General features: G+C 39.7%; 1 protein-coding gene across 5 annotated transcripts in view; it reads left to right on the top strand.

Annotated features, from left to right (window-relative positions):
• fbxw7 (F-box and WD repeat domain containing 7) overlaps positions 1–18,629 on the top strand; it is a 129,105-nt gene that overhangs the window by 21,468 nt on the left and 89,008 nt on the right. For 2 of the 5 annotated variants that reach the window (XM_078262919.1, XM_078262905.1), the window contains one exon: positions 3,183–3,259. The exons of 2 other annotated variants lie outside the window; for them this stretch is intronic. The gene's annotated coding sequence lies outside the window, so the exon portion shown is untranslated. Of the gene's footprint in view, positions 1–3,182; positions 3,260–13,538; positions 13,639–18,629 lie in introns of those variants that run through there. One more of the 5 variants, XM_078262912.1, reaches the window with a different exon arrangement.

Below are 18,629 nucleotides of genomic sequence, written 5' to 3'. Positions count from 1 at the left end.
ATACAATTCATTACTGCAGCCAGGGGCAATGCAGTATGAACCCCCCCTAGACCTGTTGGTTTCCGTTTCATCAGCCATGTCCGTTAGCCTCAGACTGTTTACATTCTATGGCTGCTTATCATGCCAGTGACGTAGCAGATTATGGAATTCCAACATGGCGGCGCCCGTGCAGCAGCAGCAGCAGCAGCAGCAGCAGCAACAACAACAACAACAACAACAACAACAGCAACAGCAACCCATTTTATCCCTTTTAACAAATCCAGCCATTTTAATCATTGTACCAATGAGAATAAATAAAATACATCAGTTATATCACCTTTACTCAAATTCCAGTTCAGTTCATCTTTAACAGCTTGTTAAGACTTCTGACCTCCAAATCTGGATGCCACCACCCCAGCACACTGTAGAACAGATCACTGGCTACTGCAGACTGATAGAAGATCTGCAGGAGCCTGCTGCACACACTGAAGGATCGGAGTCTCCTCAGAAAGAACAGTCTGCTCTGTCCCTTGCTGAACAGGGCTTCAGTGTTGCGAGTCCAATCTAGTTCTTTGTTGATTTGGACCCCAAGGAACTTGTACGAGTCCACCCTCTTCACTCCCTCTCCCTGGATGACAACCAGGACATGGGGCCTCCTTTCCTCTGAGGTGATTGTCACAAAGCTTGCTATCAGTCCTCTGTAAATTAGTCTCCAAGTTAAGACAGCATGTTTCTCACTGGAATCATACATGTCAATATAGTGATGAATTCCATTTAGCCCAAAAATACACTTAATACCTTCTTTTCTTTTCTTAAAACCCATTTTTTATAAATTCCTTCAAAGTCTTCACTACATATTATAAGAGTCTGGACAGACAGTATGTAAGCTACAACTTGACTGGTTGGTGGAAATAGGCCTGTCACGATAACAAATTTAGCTGGACGATAAATTGTCCCAGAAATTATTGCGATAAACGATAATATTGTCGTTCCGAGACCATTTTCATCTAATATAATGATAATGGCATAATAATGCAGGTACACCTTTTCAAAGATCAATGAACTTTTATTTCTAAAGAATATTTAGGAATATGTCTTTGATCTCCTTTAGTATGTCGTCTTTCACGCTGTTGTGGAATTGCCGTTTGTGACACGTATGTTCTTCCAGGCAATTCATAGCCTACTGGCTGTCAAACGTTTGCAGCATTCCTCGAGTGTTTGTGCGATAGACTACAGACTCTGTACTACATTTAACAATTATTTAACACTAAATATTACATTTAAATAATGTAAAATTAATAAATTACATCTATCTATATGGCTATCTGCCACATGGTGAGTAAATGTTTGTACCAAAATAGTTCTGTTTTTCAGTTTTTCATTTTGACCTTAACGTAAAAAGTGCTGCGGGAAACCCTGCTCCAACTCTCAACTAGCGTTTTCTGTCTCTCTCTCTCTCCGCCAGGAGTCCGGCCCACACAAAGACCATGCGACTGACGAGGGTATACTCCTTGTTACGCTAAGGAACCGAGAGTGGTCCTCCAGTCTCTGAGAGAGCGAGAGAGATTTTTTTTAATTTTTTTTATCGTGCGTTTAATTGATTTATTGACTATCGTGACCGGCCTAGGTGGAAGCATACAATTTGTGGTAATTCTTTGACTCAAATTCTGCACATCATTGCAAATAAAAGCAGATTATAGGAATCCTGAATTGTGAGGCTTTTCATTCTGTCGACCATCTTTCTGTCACACGGTTATCAAATGTCAAACAGCTGGATAGCATGTCTGGGCATCTGTTCATTTCCCAGAACTTAAGTTCATATCCAATTTTGTTTACGTCAACTTAGAAATCCTATTCTCTCTAGACGAGCCAGCTCCTTGTCGCTGCTGGGGAGTTTAGTGGGTCTAGTTGTGTTTTTAGGCTGCTGCTCAAAACCAGTTGCTCAATTTCTCATATTAAAACACCTTTATCTGTGTTTTGACCTGTTGTTGTTTAGCAAATTATAGTCTAGGGTACAGAAATAATATTTTCCCTATTGGATGATTTGTGCAGTGTTGATTTAAGGTGGATAATTTGAACAGATGAACCTATGGATTGGCTAAGAAGGATCAGACAGGAGTGGTAGTAGTTCTACCGGTATAGACCAATTCATTCATGAAGCTGATCTTATCCAGAGGTGACAACTGTTTGTAGCTCAAACAGTTGAGCTAGTGAAATTAAATAACCTCAAATAACATTTTTGTTAAAAACTTACCTTTTATACCCTTTGTGTGTGTGTTTTTTTTCTTTCAATCGCTTATTTGGTTTTTGTAGTTCCAACAACTCCACCAGAGTGATTGGTCTTACCTCTTATACGTCAGTCAGTTTCAGGAGTCCTGTTGTTCCAGTAAACTTTTATTCATATCATGTCAATGATTTAAGCTTAGAAACATAGATTTGAAGGAAGAAGCAATAAGGCATACCAGAGTTAGTTGTCTACAGCTGTTATTTCAATGTGTCTGATACATGTTTGATGGCGCAGTGGATATGACCCATGCCTTTGGTGTGGGAGATATGGGTTCAATTCCCACTGCGATACATCAACCAACGTGTCCCTGAGCAAGACACTTAACCCATTGTTGCTCCAGGGGCGTGCGGCCTCTGACATATACAGTATAGCAATTGTAAGTCGCTTTGGATAAAAGCGTCAGCTAAATGACATGTAATGTAATGCAATCTTTAATTAACATTTAGCTAAATAAAAGTATCTGATCGGATGTTAAGGGATTTGGATCAGGGCCAACAAAAACGTGATCATGACATGCCTATTTCTTACACAAAAAAGCGACAAATCACCATCATGTTAATGCTGTGAGCTGTGCGCTGGTTTGCCAGCAGCTTCTCCCTGTTCACTTCCCATCAGACGAGACAGAGGAAGAACTAACGCATCTGTGGTGTTGACTCACTGTTGCACGCTGATGCAGGTGTTGCGTGTCGTGCCAGGTTGTTAAATTGTTGTATTTTTTTTTTTTGGCAAACCTATTGAATAACTGGCGTGTTCTGTCAGGGTTTTGGAGAATAAACTGTGAAATGCAAGCATCCTTATCTCACTACCCTCGTGCTTTCTCCTCTCATATTCCAGACGGCCCCACAGCCTGTTAACTCTTTGATGACCTCTGAGATTGCTGTACTGACAGCTCTTTTTTCCCCCTCTTTGTCCACAGAAAGAATCAACCCTTAGAGTTGGACCTGAAGTAGAAAAGATCAATTGTGGCCTAAACAAAGACAGACAGAGAGAACTGTAAGTAAACACCAACTGTGTGAACTTTTCAGGGCTCAGGAAGTTTTTGTGCGTGTGGAACTTTCGCATTGGTTTACAGGAATAGTGAGGTTTGTGGTTGTTTTGAATGGGTCAGAGTTCTTTGTAGATGACAAAGAAGCCATCTAAATTGCTCCTTGGTAGGTCTGGGAAATATATCGATTTTATATCTATCGTGATATGTAACTAGATATCGTCTTAGATTTTGGATATTGTAATATGACATAAGTGTTGTCTTTTCCTGGTTTTACGAGCTGCATTACAGTAAAGTGATGTCATTTTCGGAACCTACTAGACTGTTCCAGCTGTTCTGTTATTTCCCTTTACCCACTTAATCATTATATCCACATTACTGATGATTATTTATCACAAACCTCATTGTGTAAATATTTTGGGAAAGCAATAATTGTCAACCCTACAATATCTTTGCAATATCGATATCGAAGTATTTGGTCAAAAATATCATGATATTTGATTTTCACCATATAGCCCAGCCCTACTCCTTGGTGTATGTGTATCTGAAGCTATGTTTGGGATCAAGCAGCCATTTATAAGGCTCCTTGCAAGTATATTTGTATTCTTCAGATTGCAGGCTAAGTATCTCTCTCTCCGCCCGTGAACAGAATTTTGTTCATAAGCTTTGTTTTCAGAAAATGAAACCTGAGAGACAAACCGTGAACAAAGCAAACAAGGAGATCACATTTTCATTTAAAAGGCGTTAAAAAGTTGACTTAATGTCCAAGTAGGGTGGTATCGTTATGGTAATGTATATACCATTTTTGCAGTTTTACACAAAACACATTGTAAAACATTATAAACTGACTGAATTTGATGCCATGTTAATGTTTGATGTCAGGTGTTGTCAGTGGCTGATAGGATGCAGGGCTCAACACTTACTTTTTAAAGTGGTTGCCAGGGTGGCAACCAGGCATCAGCTTTTGGTTTCCGAAATTGACAATACGGTTGCCATGTTACAAACTGCCTATATTTGGAGCAATAATTTCTTATGGAACTATACCACACATTTTAATAATGAAACAATGAGAGAATGGCTTGCAATATAATTTCCCATCCCTCTCAAATAAGGGTGCAACGGATCACAAAACTCACGGTTCGGATAACTGTTTCGAGTCACAGATCGGATCAGCACAAAAAAGGGGGGGATTTGAATGATTATTAAAAATGTAATAACTTTTAACAATAATTAATTCTTTCACCAGTAAATTGCTGTTAAACGACAAAAAATGATGAGAAAAGGTTATTTTTCAATAACTTTGAATGCACCGCGAGGTTTACCAGTTTTAACTAAACGCAACCTTTAGTCCCATCTGTTTCTCTGACAACAGCAGTGACCACTGACCAGTGCTAGTTTGTGTCTTTTAGCTCATAGCTTTAGCAGCAGACGGTTGTATGTCCCGCTGTTGGAATCCTCTACAGTGAAATACAGTCAAACCTTTACACCGTTTAGTTGTCAGCATTTTAACCGTGTTTAATCCAGTTACTACTGTAGCTAACGTTACCTGCTGCCAAGTGTAACGTGTTATTAGGGTTTACTAGCGTGACATGCAGCAATGCTTCAGTTTCCTCTAACGTCTGTTTCGGAGCATCAGAGAGCAGCGCAGACAGACACCGAAATTCGCGTTGCTATTCCGTCCAGTAGATACCGGGCACCGGTGCCATATTAGCATCGGATTATAACATGAGCCGTTACATATTGAACAGGTGGTTGCCAAAGGGGGCAACCAGAGGCCACGAAACGTTTGCCAATTGACTCAATCTGGTTGCCAAGGGCAACCGTTACTGTTGAGCCCTGGGATGTAAGCTTGAACCCAGTTGTTTCCTAGCAACACATTTCCCACGTAAGCGCCTGTTATCAAGTATACTTTATTCCCACTCCACTGTGGCATTAACCACCACAAATAAGTGCTCAACCTATAGGAAAGACTGGTTTTAATGACACTGGAAGAACAAGTGCTTTACAGAAAAGGGATCAAAACGATAGCAAACTATAAAATGAAAATAGAACATTCAAAACCAGAAAAACAATATGTACAATTAAGATTATTTGCATTAAATGTGGAGAGAAGATGGGTCGGCAGTGCCCAGGAGGTGAACTGACATCGTCCGTCTGGGACTGGAACAGGCTATCTTCCGGTTCCCAAGCTAAGTCCCTACGGACTGAACTACTATCTCATCAAGGCTGTTGTACAGTCTTGTTTATCATGTCTTAAGAACAGAGATGGGCTTGTGATGACTTTTCTTTACTTCTTAATAAATCTGATGTAGTAAGTAATCCAAAATGCACAACCGCATGTCGTTGTAGATTAAAGGCAGTTTGTTTCAACTTTAACATCCCGGGGCACAGCAGAAAACATGCTTTCATTTTGGAGCTACTTACAAGTTACTTTTTATATAGTACTATTGAAGTAACACTGCACAGGCTAAATTTGCCTATGGATGCTTTGGCTTATTTTCATCATCATTTAATCTGCAGATTTGTTTATAGTCTTAAGATTTTCAGTTTGCATTGATATAAAATAGAAACTGGGAAAATGGTTATCCAGTTAGTTGCAGATTGTCTGCCAAGTGAAATTAACTTATTGTTTCAGCTCTACAAATAACATCCTATAACCTGGATTTCTCAATCTAAGTGTTATTATTCCTTGCCTATGTGTCCTTAACTATCCGAAACCTTTTGTTCTTGTTTTAAATACCATGTTTTATTTTATGACAGAAAGGGAAAATGGCAAGGCAAAAGTAAAAGATGGCTGATATGTTTTACATCAGAGTGCATAGTCTACACAAGCTTCCTTTTTTGAGGATGTGTAAGCCCTGTGTTATCTAATGAAATGGAAAAAAGTGCCACAGAGATCAAGGAGGACAAGAAAATGATTGCTGTCGGGGGTGAACGGAAGGCCCCACCCTGTGTTTCATTGTCAGCATCTCTGGCAGGATGCAGACCTTTCACACTTGTGCACGAGACCCAGTGGAAGTTGTTGGAGTTGTTATCAACAAACAGGAGGTGAATTCACTCAGAGGCATCGTGTGTGTGTGTGTGTGTGTGTGTGTGTGTGTTGGTCATTTGTGAGAGCGTGTGTGATAGCAGGGAGCTGAAAAGGGACGTGAATAGCTGCATGAATTCATAAATGATGAATAGCGGTTTTTAGTTTATTTATTCATATAATTCTGTAAATTCGTATATTGGCAAACTTGTCTACTTAACAAATTTTTCAGGCACATTTTTATACGGTCAAGTTGCAAATATTAATGCATGTGGGGCCAAAGGCATACAGTTAATGTGTGTATGGCATATTCAGTGCTTCTTTCTGTAAAGGGGGATTCTTCCTTTAAAGCCATGAGTGTGGTTCAAGTCGTGAATTATTCATTCTCGGCACGCGCTGGCGAAATAAAGGTAAAGTGATAGCACATAGCAATCTCTTGCTTAGCTCGCTGCTGCATTTTTAAAGTGTGGACTGGCACTCAAATGTCAAAATGTTAACATTGTCTTCCCCCTTAAAACTGTTACCCTGCTCCCAGGGACCCGTTAAGGACATTTGATATGGGGGTTTGAATAATTCAGGATGATGGTTTTGGGATTGAATTGTGATCCAAGTGCAACTTCCCTATGTGTATCCCAGTGCCATCTCCTTGTGCTCAAGAAAAGGAGGAATGTTTCTGGTAAATGGAAGACTGTCCTGTTGTGGGGGAAGAGAAAAAAAAAAAAAAACGGGGAAAATACTTCTTAAGAAAAAAGCCTTTCATCTTGAAACCGGATCACTTGTAATAATGATCAATTAACTTTTTTGTTCCTTGAACTGTGCCTGCTTCTGCTTGTAACAGTCGCTGGAAGAGATTTTGCTTTTCAGATGGAAGATAAAGTAATACAAGAATAGTGAATTCCAGTGAAAAGGTGACTGCAGAATCCCTGCAGGAAGAAGGGCACTTCTGTCATTTCATGAAAAGGTCCTTTTATATATATATATATATATTTGAATTTGAAACTGCTTCCTAAGCACTGTTTGAAAAGGACTGAGATTTAGCCATCCTCTGTCTCACTCCCTAATCAGTCCCACACCTCTCACCCACTCATTCTCTGTAAATAATTCAGAACAGCCTTCTGCCTGCTCCAGTGAAGAGCATACACACAACTGATAATTGAGGATAGCTGGTGATGGTAATAGAATCGCTGCTAATGCACATTTCAGAAGTCTAGAAGGTTTAAACAACTAACTACAGTAATTCTGTCTTTAAATTTGGACATATTTTGCTAGATATTAACTTCATGTTTATCAATGCACATGACCACAAGTCCTAATGAAACCTCACTGAAGTAAACAGAGACTGTGGCAGATGAGGTGCCATATGAGTCTTCTTTAAACAAATCATCAAGTTTTATACACTAAAAAGAACAGTTATTCTCAGTATGAGCCAAATGGGTCAGTGTTTTAAAATAAGGCATGACCTTGTAGGTCAGTAGTCTGACGTTCCACTTCCGGGATTGCTCCGTTGCCACCGGAAAATCTGCCAAATTTCACTCATTTAGGTCGGATATCCATTGCCTTGGGCTTCCTTTGTGTTGCCATTTTAAACTCTGGTTGATTTATGAGGACTATGGTTAACTGCTCCTCAGATCTCTGCAGGGTGGAGGAGGGTCTGGTAAAGCGAGACTAGTAGTGACAGTAGTCAGCGCTACTTGCTTCAAGCTCTGTAAATGTGGTTAAACAGTCATGTATAGTTATGTGGACTTGTACTGCACTTGTTAAAGACTTTCCTTTTCAAGTGTCAACTTTGTGATGTTATGATGGACCCAGATGATGAGTAGTGAGTGAGTAATGGCCTCAAGTTGCAGCTTATATTTTTTTCTGTGATGGTTTTTGTGGTTAAACGATATCTTACTGCCGCATTAGTGAAATTGGGTCTATAATATCTGTTTTTCTATCAGTGTGCTTTGAGGCCGCTCTGCGTTTTGTTGTGTTGTAAAATTGTGACAGAAGAGATGGGTGTTGATGCAAGGATCTTTGTCATCCTTTGAGAGGTGTGGTTAACACTTTTTCAGTCATTCATGCTTTCAAGATCCTGTTGGAAACAGGAAATCCTTCTTTGTCCCTGTGTTTGGGAGACAGGAAGTTGTGACATTACTGGACCTCTTTTTGCTTTGGCATGGTGGCCTGAGATGAGTTCTGATGATGGTCAAATCTATTTTTCAGTGTAATTTTCTGATGTATTATAACCATATTTAATTGTGTTTGGAGTGATAGTAAAAACCTCATCACATCCCAGATATATAGTAAGTGCATGCTGATGCTTTTAATAGTCTCAAGTCGTGAGAAATAAATAAATTCACAATCTGCCTGTTCTCCACTAGAGTGCAGCATACTCAGAGAAAATAGTCTGTCTGCAAGCTCAGTCATATGTTGTGGTCATATTGAGGATAGTTTTTTTGTTTTTTGTTTAAATGATTAAATGACACACTGTGTCATTGTTTTGATATTTAATTCTTAATCATTTAAACAGAAACTGGATAGATGGCCTTTATGACAGGATGCAGGCTTTAAAGTGCTCATATTATGCTCATTGTCAGGTTCATAATTGTATTTAGAGGTTGTACCAGAATAGGTTTATGTGGTTTAATTTTCTGAAAATACCATATTTTTGTTGTACTGCACATTGCTGCTCTTTTCACCCTGTGTGTTGAGCTCTCTGTTTTAGCTACAGAGTGAGACATCTCACTTCTGTTCCATCTTTGTTGGGAGTCCAGTAAGTACTGCTAGTTGTCAGTTGCAGAGCATGAGGGAGTGCTATGCTAGCAGCTAGGCGAGCATTATAACGTGTGTTACAAAGTGACGCACAGAAGTAAAGGCTGGACTACAATAGAGCTGTTTGGAGCAGTTTGTGAACAGTATTTTCTCTGGAAGATGGTAAGTCCGTTTGGGGTGGACTTTGGGCTTTTTCACTTTGTAAACCTATAATGTGCACAAAAAGATATATAACACAATAAAGGGGAAAAGCCAAAAAGCATAATATGAGCACTTTAAGATAAACAGTGAGGACACCTGTCTAGCTTAATCTGTTTTTTCTTTCAATTCGTCAAAATTTGGGAGTTTCATGATAATTGCGGACATGATTTTCAAGCCCACTGACTCAAATGTATCAAATACTAATGGGTTTGAAGAAACTAATGGCACAATTTGCCACTTGATTAACCACTGATATAATTTGTCTACATAACGTATTGCTCTTTTAAAGTGTGTTGCTCATTACTTGGGGGATTTAAACACTACGGATTAGAGGTCAGTATTGGGTGAATCATTTACCTCGGTGAAGTTCTGATACCATTAATGGTTGTTTTGTTTGTAGAGTTTAAAACTTTTTGTCAATTAGACAGTGGTTACAACAGTCTACCTTTAATGTCTCATTAGTGGCTTCATCAGTCTTCTCGATAAAGAACAGGCTGTAGATTTACTTGACAGACATCAGTTGCTGCACAATTTATACATCGAATGGGATCATGACTTTAAAATGTTAAATCAAGGATGTAGACGTGGGTAAATCTTTTGTATTTTGCAAAAAATAGGAAATAATTGGCTTTTAAATGACTTTGTGACATTAAAGAGTATGATTTTGTGACTCAACTGTACAAGTTTTGTTCAGGTTTTACAGTGTTTCTTTATTATAAAGGTTTAGGATATTGCCATGATATATAGTGTTTTTTTCCTTTGGCTTAAATATATAAATAAATCAGCCAATATGTTGCAAAAAAATGTATAATAAAAAAAACTGACTTTGTCAAACGCAAGCTGAATCAAACAGAGATCACCAGTAGTAGTCAAATTGTGTTTCTGTGACCTGTTCCATATAGATAGGTATACAGCTTCTAAATTAATGATAACGAAGAACACTGGTATCAGATCGTCGCTCTTTATCAGCCCATAACAAGGATTTAGGTGTCATAGTTTGTATTGGGAGAGAGAAAAATGGAATTGGTGCATCCCGACATATTTGCGCAGCCTAGGACCTGGCTCAGAAGTCCCTTTTCATGGTTGAAAAGCCAAGTACTAAAATGCTATCTTTCAGTAATGAAGAATAATAGCAAGAAGCCTCACAATAGAATGATTAGGCTAAGAATAAAGTGCACAAGTTTGAGTCATGCAAGTTTTTGGAAATAGAATTAGGGCTGTCCCAAACGATTTTTTTTTTAAACGATTTAATCTAGCGATTATGTTTTCGATTAGTCGACTAATCTAATGATTAAATTATCGATTAATCTAACTATTAATTCTTCAATTAGCGATTATTTTCCCATTGCTCAATTATTAACTATTTACACAAAAGTCTAAGGTTCAAATCTCAATTTATTAAAATTGTTTAACACTGCACTGTTCAAGTAATATGAATTTGTAGTGCAACCTGAAGCCAGATGTAGGCTATCAATCCAACAACAAAATAAAGTCACTTTCAGGAGGAATACAAAAATAAAAACTTAAAGTAAACAGAGCAAGTGCAAAAAGAGTAGCCTGTATTTGCTTTTATTAACAGTAGGTAAAATAATGAATAAGCTCTTGTTTAACATCCAAGCTCCCTTTTAATGTTACAGTAAATGCAATTGTATCAATATATGAAATCAGATATTACAATACAAATGGATAATATATCCAACATAAGGCAAGTTGCAGAGTGTCTAATATAACAGTCCGTAATCGATTGGGTCACTCATGATGCGATGGTAAACCAAAAAAATAATACTGCCGACTGATGGCGTTTGATGCCTATTGTTAAGTCATAGCGGGGCATTAAAACGAATCAACGGAATAACGTACCGTTGGGCTACTACTAGGAACACACACATGTTGATAATAGCACATGCTTGGGATCTTAGATCCTTTAGAGCTTAGATCGGGCCCAAAAAATCAAGCTTGACCCTACCCGAGCCAGTGCAAAAACACAAATACTTAATGAAGTTCCCGGCCCGTGGATGGTGGCGGGACATATGGGCCCGACCCGGCCCGTGGGTCAAGCTCGGGCAGAGAATCTAAACTCTACTTGGGAGGGAAAGGGACAAAAAGGTGATTCAATTTGAATTCAATTTTATTTATAGTATCAAATCATAACAAGAGTTAACTCGAGATACTTTACAGATAGAGTAGGTCTAGACCACGCTCTATAATTTACCAAGTCCCAACAATTCCAATAATTCCCGCAAGAGCAAGCATTAGCAGTGGCTATTGCGACAGTGGCGAGGAGAAACTCCCTTTTAGGAAGAAACCTCGGCCAGACCCAGGCTCTTGGTAGGCGGTGTCTGACGGTGCCGGTTGGGGTTATGATGAGCAGTGGCGTAATAGAGATAATGGAACAGTGACTACAATGGTAGTTGAAGTAGTTCATGTCATAGCCGGGCACAGCAGGGCGTTACCGGATATAGCGTGGCACAGCAGAGCATGGGCGGACACGGCAGGACGTAGCCAGACATTGCAGGGAATTGCATGTGAGCAGAACTTGCGGTGTTTCGCTGCTCAGGCATGCCACATCGTTGTTGGCATAAAGAGACTACCACGTTGTTGTTGTTGTTGGCATAAAGAGTAAAATACTCCCACACTTTAGAAGACCGTGTGCAAGCCTTTTTCTCAAAGTGTTGTTGAACTTGCGAGGAATCCATACTTGCGCTGTTGCTGGAGGCAGCCATGTTATTTTTAGATTTGTGCGCGTGATGCGTCGACGCAAATTATTTGTGTCGGCGCATTTACATAATCGATTACATCGACGAATCGTCCCAGTCCTAAATAGAATGATTGATTGATTGATTGATTGATGCATTGAGTACGTTTGTCTTGGGTAAGTTGAAACATTTTCTGGCACAAGAATTTTAGATGTGGAAAATGCAGGGAAAAAGATTATGCTTAAATTGATTTCACTTCATCACTAGCTTTTTATAGAAAAAAAAGAAATGAAAGATTCTTTTTTTTTTTTTTTTAAAGCATCAGATTGCATTCGTGTCTTTGTCTTTGAAGTCTCAGGCTCTGATTGAAAATGTAGTGCTTTTAGAACCACAGTAAAACATGTTAAATATTTTAAGCCTCAAGGCTTCTTCCTTTTCTCACTTCGTGTCAGATTGACCCTCCATTCTATCAAATTTCTCTCCAATCATGGACTGTCTGAGGTGTTAATATAGACCCCTGACACGCTGAGACACATTTTTAATGCTCACCAAATCCACTTTGCCTTTCAGCAGTTAAAAAAAGCCTGAATGTGAAAATCAAAATATCCTTTGTTGATATTTTTCTTTTTCAATTTTAAATACAACAGTGAAGGCTAAATTAAAGGTTATACATATGTTGATCTCAGTTATGGAGATAAAGAGTGAGTTAAAAATGAGTTGCTTTGTCTTTACCATGAAAGGATCAGTGTGGGGTGTAATGATGCCGCATTTTAGACGACAATGGAAGATGAGACAACAGTGACACAGCTTTTTGTTTTTAGCCACACTGATTGTTTGTGGCGAGATAAGTACAGTTATCATCATTCAGGGGATAGCTTGGCATGGTTTTTGGTTGAAGTTAAATTTAAAGTGTAAAAAGGCTGCATTGGCATTCAGGCTGCTGTTTTGTTTTTCAACCGTTGATGATGAGATTTTATTAAACATATTTAATAGAGCACTGTGTACAGCACAGTATTGATCTGTGAATCTTTTGTTCACTTAACGTACTGCTGAATATTAATTGAGTGGGCGTTGAGTCATTTTGTTCATAGGACAAATAATGCAGTGAAATTCATGCCATGTTATATGCCAGTCTAGCTGGCCCATTGGGATTTGATACTCCCTGTAAGTGCTGCATGTAAGCTTTGAGTCATTATGTCTTCCTCTGAAACCCTCCGCTATGGCGCATTGAGTCTCCTCTTTATGGATCAATACTGAAACAGTGAGCTGACACAGTGAAAAGCAATATTCATACATAAACAGGGCACCCTTTCACCCCTGCCCTGTCTTTCAGTCCTCGCCAAGAAAAGAACACAACAGTAAACATGAGTATTATTATTTTTTTGCTTATGGAGCTAACAGCTGATTTTAAGATGAAACACTTTGTCACTGTACTGCTTTACGGTTCACTGCTGCATACATTATGTGAAGGAAGGTTGGACTATTTTTTTAATACAATCCTTTGCCCTTGTTCCAGTTTGACAGTGTTACACTTTTCTTTATAGATGATTGTAGATAGATCTCTGTTTGCTGTGTTCAATTTCTCTCCTGGTGTGCTGTTTGTTCCAGGGAGATGGCAACCTGCTGTTTCAGGAAATCTCTGTTGCAATGAATCACAGTGAGGCGTCACCTTTAGTAGCACTCTCATCAACAGCACAAAGATGTGCCAGTGAGTAAGCACAGAACAGCTTTAAGTGCTTCATTATTACCCTTTTCACCACCTTTTTACGTTGCCCACAATTGGCAGTCGGTCACAGCTGCACACCAAAGCATGATGCACTTTACCCAAATAAATGGATGTAGCAATAACAGTTCTTGTCATTTTTGCCATATCCACCTGAAAAGAGACTAGCAGTCGATTTTATAGTGGATCTCTGCCTCATTTAACTTAGCAAGCCAGCATGTAGAATACTGAACAGGGTGGACAGCCCAGGGGCATAGATGCTTTTGTACTCTGTGAATGCACACTTTAAATTACCTCTTAAAGGAGTATTCAAACATGAAGCCAATTTAAAAAGTGGCATATTTTCACAGAAATTTGATGTAAAGACATTCATAGACCTAAATTTGCTCTGAGCAGGACAAACCGAGATGAGACCTGTCTGTATGGGTAGAAAATGCTCCAATTTGGGCGAAAAGTCAGCACTTTTCCCGCGGCTTTATGATTCCACTTTGTCATTTTGCAGAGATGAGAAGAAAAAAGACAATGCTGCTGGAGGTGATCAGTTGCATTCTGAGCTGTCAAACACACGGCCATTGACTGCCATTCATTTTGACGTCACTTTGACTGCGAATAACTTTACATCTGAAGCGTTTAAAGACTTTATTTGTCCATTGTTTATTTCTAAAGAACCACGACAATGTATAAAAGGCTCCATTACCTTGTACCTCACGTTATGGCTCCGTAGTAGACGTTTTTGTAAAAATAGGCTAACTATTGTGTCATAACCACGTGACTTACTGTCGCATAGTAGAGGAATTACCGTATAGTACAGGAGAAGCTCGCAGGCAGTTTCGACTTACATTAGCTGTTTAAGTGTAATTACTAATGTTAACTAGCATTTTAGTTAGCAGTAATTAGCCTGTGTCCATGTTATCTCCTTACATATACCTACGCTCTCCGTCTCTGCAAGATTGGGAATGATTGAGATTTCTCTTGGCACAGCTACCAGAAGACTTCCAACTTTCAGACAGGTTGCTCACGTCACATTTACGTCGTCTCTCTCAGTTGGAGGCTGCGCAGTAACGCTCAGCGCTCACTGGAAAAGTGCTTCTAATGGCCTTCACTGGTCTCCGTCCAGAGCAACGGGATCTGTTGGTCCATTCTTATATACTGTCTATGGTAAGTACTGCTAGCTTGTCAGTTGCAGAGTATGAGGTAGTTCCATGCTAGCAGCTAAGTGAGCATTATAACACGTGTTACAAAGTGACACATGTTTGTCTTTGAAGTAAAGGCTGGACTACAATAGAGCTGTTTGGAGCAGTTTGTGAACAGTGTTTTCTGTTGGAGATGGTAAGTCCCTTTGGGGTGGACTTTGGGCTTTTTCACTTTGTAAACCTATAATGTGCACAAAAGTGTGTGTATATATATATAACACAATAAAGGAAATGGAAAAAGCCAAAAAGCATAAAATGAGCACTTTAAGTATTAAATTAATCCAGTGATAGTTGTCTGCACATTGAGTACATTGCAAAGCTGAACTGTTAACGGCTAATTCGTATATCTTTAATGGTGCCAAAAATGTAAATGAATTTAAGCTAAAAAATCCTCATTTGAGAAGCTGGGATCATCAAATGTTTCCCTTTTTCTTGCTTTACATAATGACCCAAATGAATAATTGATTATCAAAATAGCTGCCAATTAATGTTCTATTTCATTCTAGTTGGTTAGTGTAGTATGTTGCTCCATCTGCATAGTCTTTACCATTTTTCATTGTCTTTGTATTGGTGGCGATAGCAGGCAGTGAGACTAGTCATTTAACATTATTATGTGTGTGCTATTAATAGCAAGCTGCTCCCGTTCCTCTAACAGAGGACCCATTCTCAGTTTTTGCGAACCTTTCTTTGCCTTGCTATTATTACCGTCCCTCCCACTTGCTATCTCTCCCTCCCAGCTTCATCAGCTCTGGTACAAAGTAAACAATGTTCATCTCGTCCCTCCGCGTCTCTAGACTCATCGGGTTAAACATCTGTGATGAGGTGAGCAGTGAATATTCAGTCTCACTGAAGCAGGCGCAGATGTTGACACATATACAGTGTATCATACTATTGTGCTCTATCTAGTTGTTCTAATACAAGCTTCATCTCTGTAAATTACTGTGATAACTGCATATTTCAGAGTGTTTATTTTTCACTTCTGGTGAGTTAGAGAAACTGTCATATTGTGAAAAATGTTCAGCCTTTTAAAGTGGCAATTTTATTTCATTGATTAATAAAGCAGACATCGGCGTCATCTTGACCGCAGTGACAGATTATTACCATAATAATCCTGTCTACTCTACTTATTGTCTTCTAAATGCTTACCCTGGACCCCTCCCCCACTGCATCCCTGACTGTATCCTGCTTATCAGTTTTTCTGGTGCATGCAGTGTGGCTTGGAGTTCTTATATTATTCTGTCCACTGCTTCCTCAATTAGTGGAACAACCAGGAGCTCAGATATCATGTGAGGGAAGCACTTTTATCGGCAAGTTGGAGGAGCTCAGTCTGAGTGGTTTACCGCTGGTGGTCGTAGTGGTGGTGGGGGGGGCTGTACAGTGGTGGCAGCAGCGTTGACGGGGATAGCATCCTCATTGCACAGCAGCCAAAGGCAGTGGAGGGAGCGGAAAGAAACGCATGGAAATTGTGGGAGACAGAAGGGAGAGGTGGCAGACATTGCATCTTGAGTATTATTTGCAATATCAGGAAAAGGTGTTTTGTGGATGGGAGTGAATTTGACCAAAAAAAGGGGGGAGCTACAGCAGGAGGTGTGTGCTGTGAAGAGATAGAAGTACAGCAGAGGGAGTGGAGTAAGTGGGAAGCAATCACGAGGGAAATGGACCGGCAAACTGTACTTCTCAACTCGCGTGCCCTTACTGTGGATTAAGGTGAGCGTCGATGTCTGTATTATGTTGACTCTGGATAATACCAACCTGATCTTAGTGGCAGAGTACCTGTGGATCAGCACCATGTGGAATAGTTAGAGAAAAGGCATCAGCTGTGAGGACAACTGAGGGGATTCGGCAAGGACCAGGAAGTGGCTGCGGCTTGCTGCTTGTCTCTCTTTTCCACACGTCTTCTAACCCCAGAAGAGCCAGGCTACTAATGAGCAGGTCGATGTGTGGCTGTGGCTGCAGCATCATCTCCTCTTTGATGAAGAGACTGGGCCGCACAGCGTGCTGCTCAGATCTCTTTTCCAGCCATACTTCTGAACAGCTGCAGCGATTGGCCACTGGATGCCCACCTCAACCAAAGGTAACAATGCGTCAGCGCCCACTGACACAACCACATCCGTGTTTCCATGACAGTCAGCTGTATGCTTTTTATGCGTTATCACCATGTGTGCAACGGAGGAAACCTTTTGGGGGCCTGACAGCATATAGCAGAAAGCAACGGGTGTGAAGTACAGCGTCCTTGTTTATCTGCTTTGGTTGTCCGAAACGATTTCCAAGGTATAAGAAGTGGGATCACCAGCGAGAGCAGCGCAGTAATTGATTCTTTAATGGAATCAGGTGATTTAATGGCTGTCTTGCTGCCTTGACAACAGTGGACTTGCTTTCAGCTAGCAGAGTCATTTAAATGGAAGCCTTCAGACTGCCTGTGGTTTACAGTGATTGCTGCCCCTCATCAATTTGGAGAAAAAAGCTTTTTCTAATGGAACAAATAAAAGCCAAACAAGATTTTGTGTGCGTCTGAGTGCTTGTGTGCACGTGCCAGTGTGTGTGAATGAGAGTGGGATTTTCCTCTAACACTGGCTTCTGTCTCATGGCTGTAGCTTATAGGGTTCCCTCTGTTTCATTGTTTGTTATGCACAGGACTGTTTTAATCGTTGGCTGGCACTGACTCCGATTTTAACTCCCTTCCAGAGTCCTTCTGGCAGAAGGCCATTCTCACCGTAAAGGAGATTGACTTTCTTAGTTTCCAAGAAGATTTATGCTCTCATGAGTAATGATAGAAATCCACAAAGGAAAATGTTGTGGTATTATTGGACTGTTGCATGGCAACAATTTCAAACAAGGAGAAAATGAGTGACCGTTGTAGAGGACACATAGTGCTTATAGACAAAACCTTAATGGCACTTTTATGTTGAGTGGACGTTATTGTTTTCCTGAGAAAGCATTGTCACACTGTGAAGTACTTGAAACTGTGAAATGAATGTGGAAATACTCTGAGACATCACATGGCACCAGCTCGGAATAGAAACATCGATTTATAGCTCCTGCATTGAATTGGAGACACAAAGCTTTCAACAAACAGCGTATTTATAGGATTTCTAGACTTTGTAGGAATCCTGTAAAGCAGGGCTCTTCAACGTTTTTTAAGGCAAAGACCCCTTAACTATGAGAGAGAGACGGAGCAGGGACCCCCTACTACATATATTGTATAAAATGAGTTGCGTGTTTAACTGGGCCTACAATAACGTGTGGGCAGCCTAAAGCCTTTAGTGTATAATACTAAGCTATTAAATAATTGTTGGCATTATTTTATAAATCACGTTTTAAACATAAATGTGGCAGAGTGAATCCTTGGGATGAATTTTATGTGGATGGACCTTAGTGACTACCTTACCTCAAGGGCAGTAAGCCTATCATTGTCTTTTTTCACAAATAAGCAGATTTTTATTTGCTAATATGTTGGATTCATGTAAAGACATTTTCATTTTTAAAAAAACTTTCAAAAAATAAATAATTTGGTGGCGCCCCTGTTGAAGATCTCTGCTGTAAAGCATTTTTTTTTAATATTGCATCCCTTGGCTCAAAGAATTCATAATTTCAAAAGTCAAAATTCTCATTAACTCTCATTAGGTTTTGTGTGACATGTTGCAGTTATCAGGAGTTGTCAGGAGGCAGGTTTAGGACCGCAGAATGTGTTGGTCAGCTTAAAAACATGAATATTAGTTTGATCAGGCTTCGCTGATGTCCCCACTGTTAGTATTTAGAAATCTAAGTGGAGCCACTGCTCGA

The sequence above is a fragment of the Sander vitreus genome, chromosome 2, assembly GCF_031162955.1.
Source record: "Sander vitreus isolate 19-12246 chromosome 2, sanVit1, whole genome shotgun sequence".
Classification (NCBI taxonomy): domain Eukaryota; kingdom Metazoa; phylum Chordata; class Actinopteri; order Perciformes; family Percidae; genus Sander; species Sander vitreus.
The sequence above is the reverse complement of the archived record's forward strand: the minus strand, read 5'-3'. Positions and strand labels throughout refer to the sequence as shown.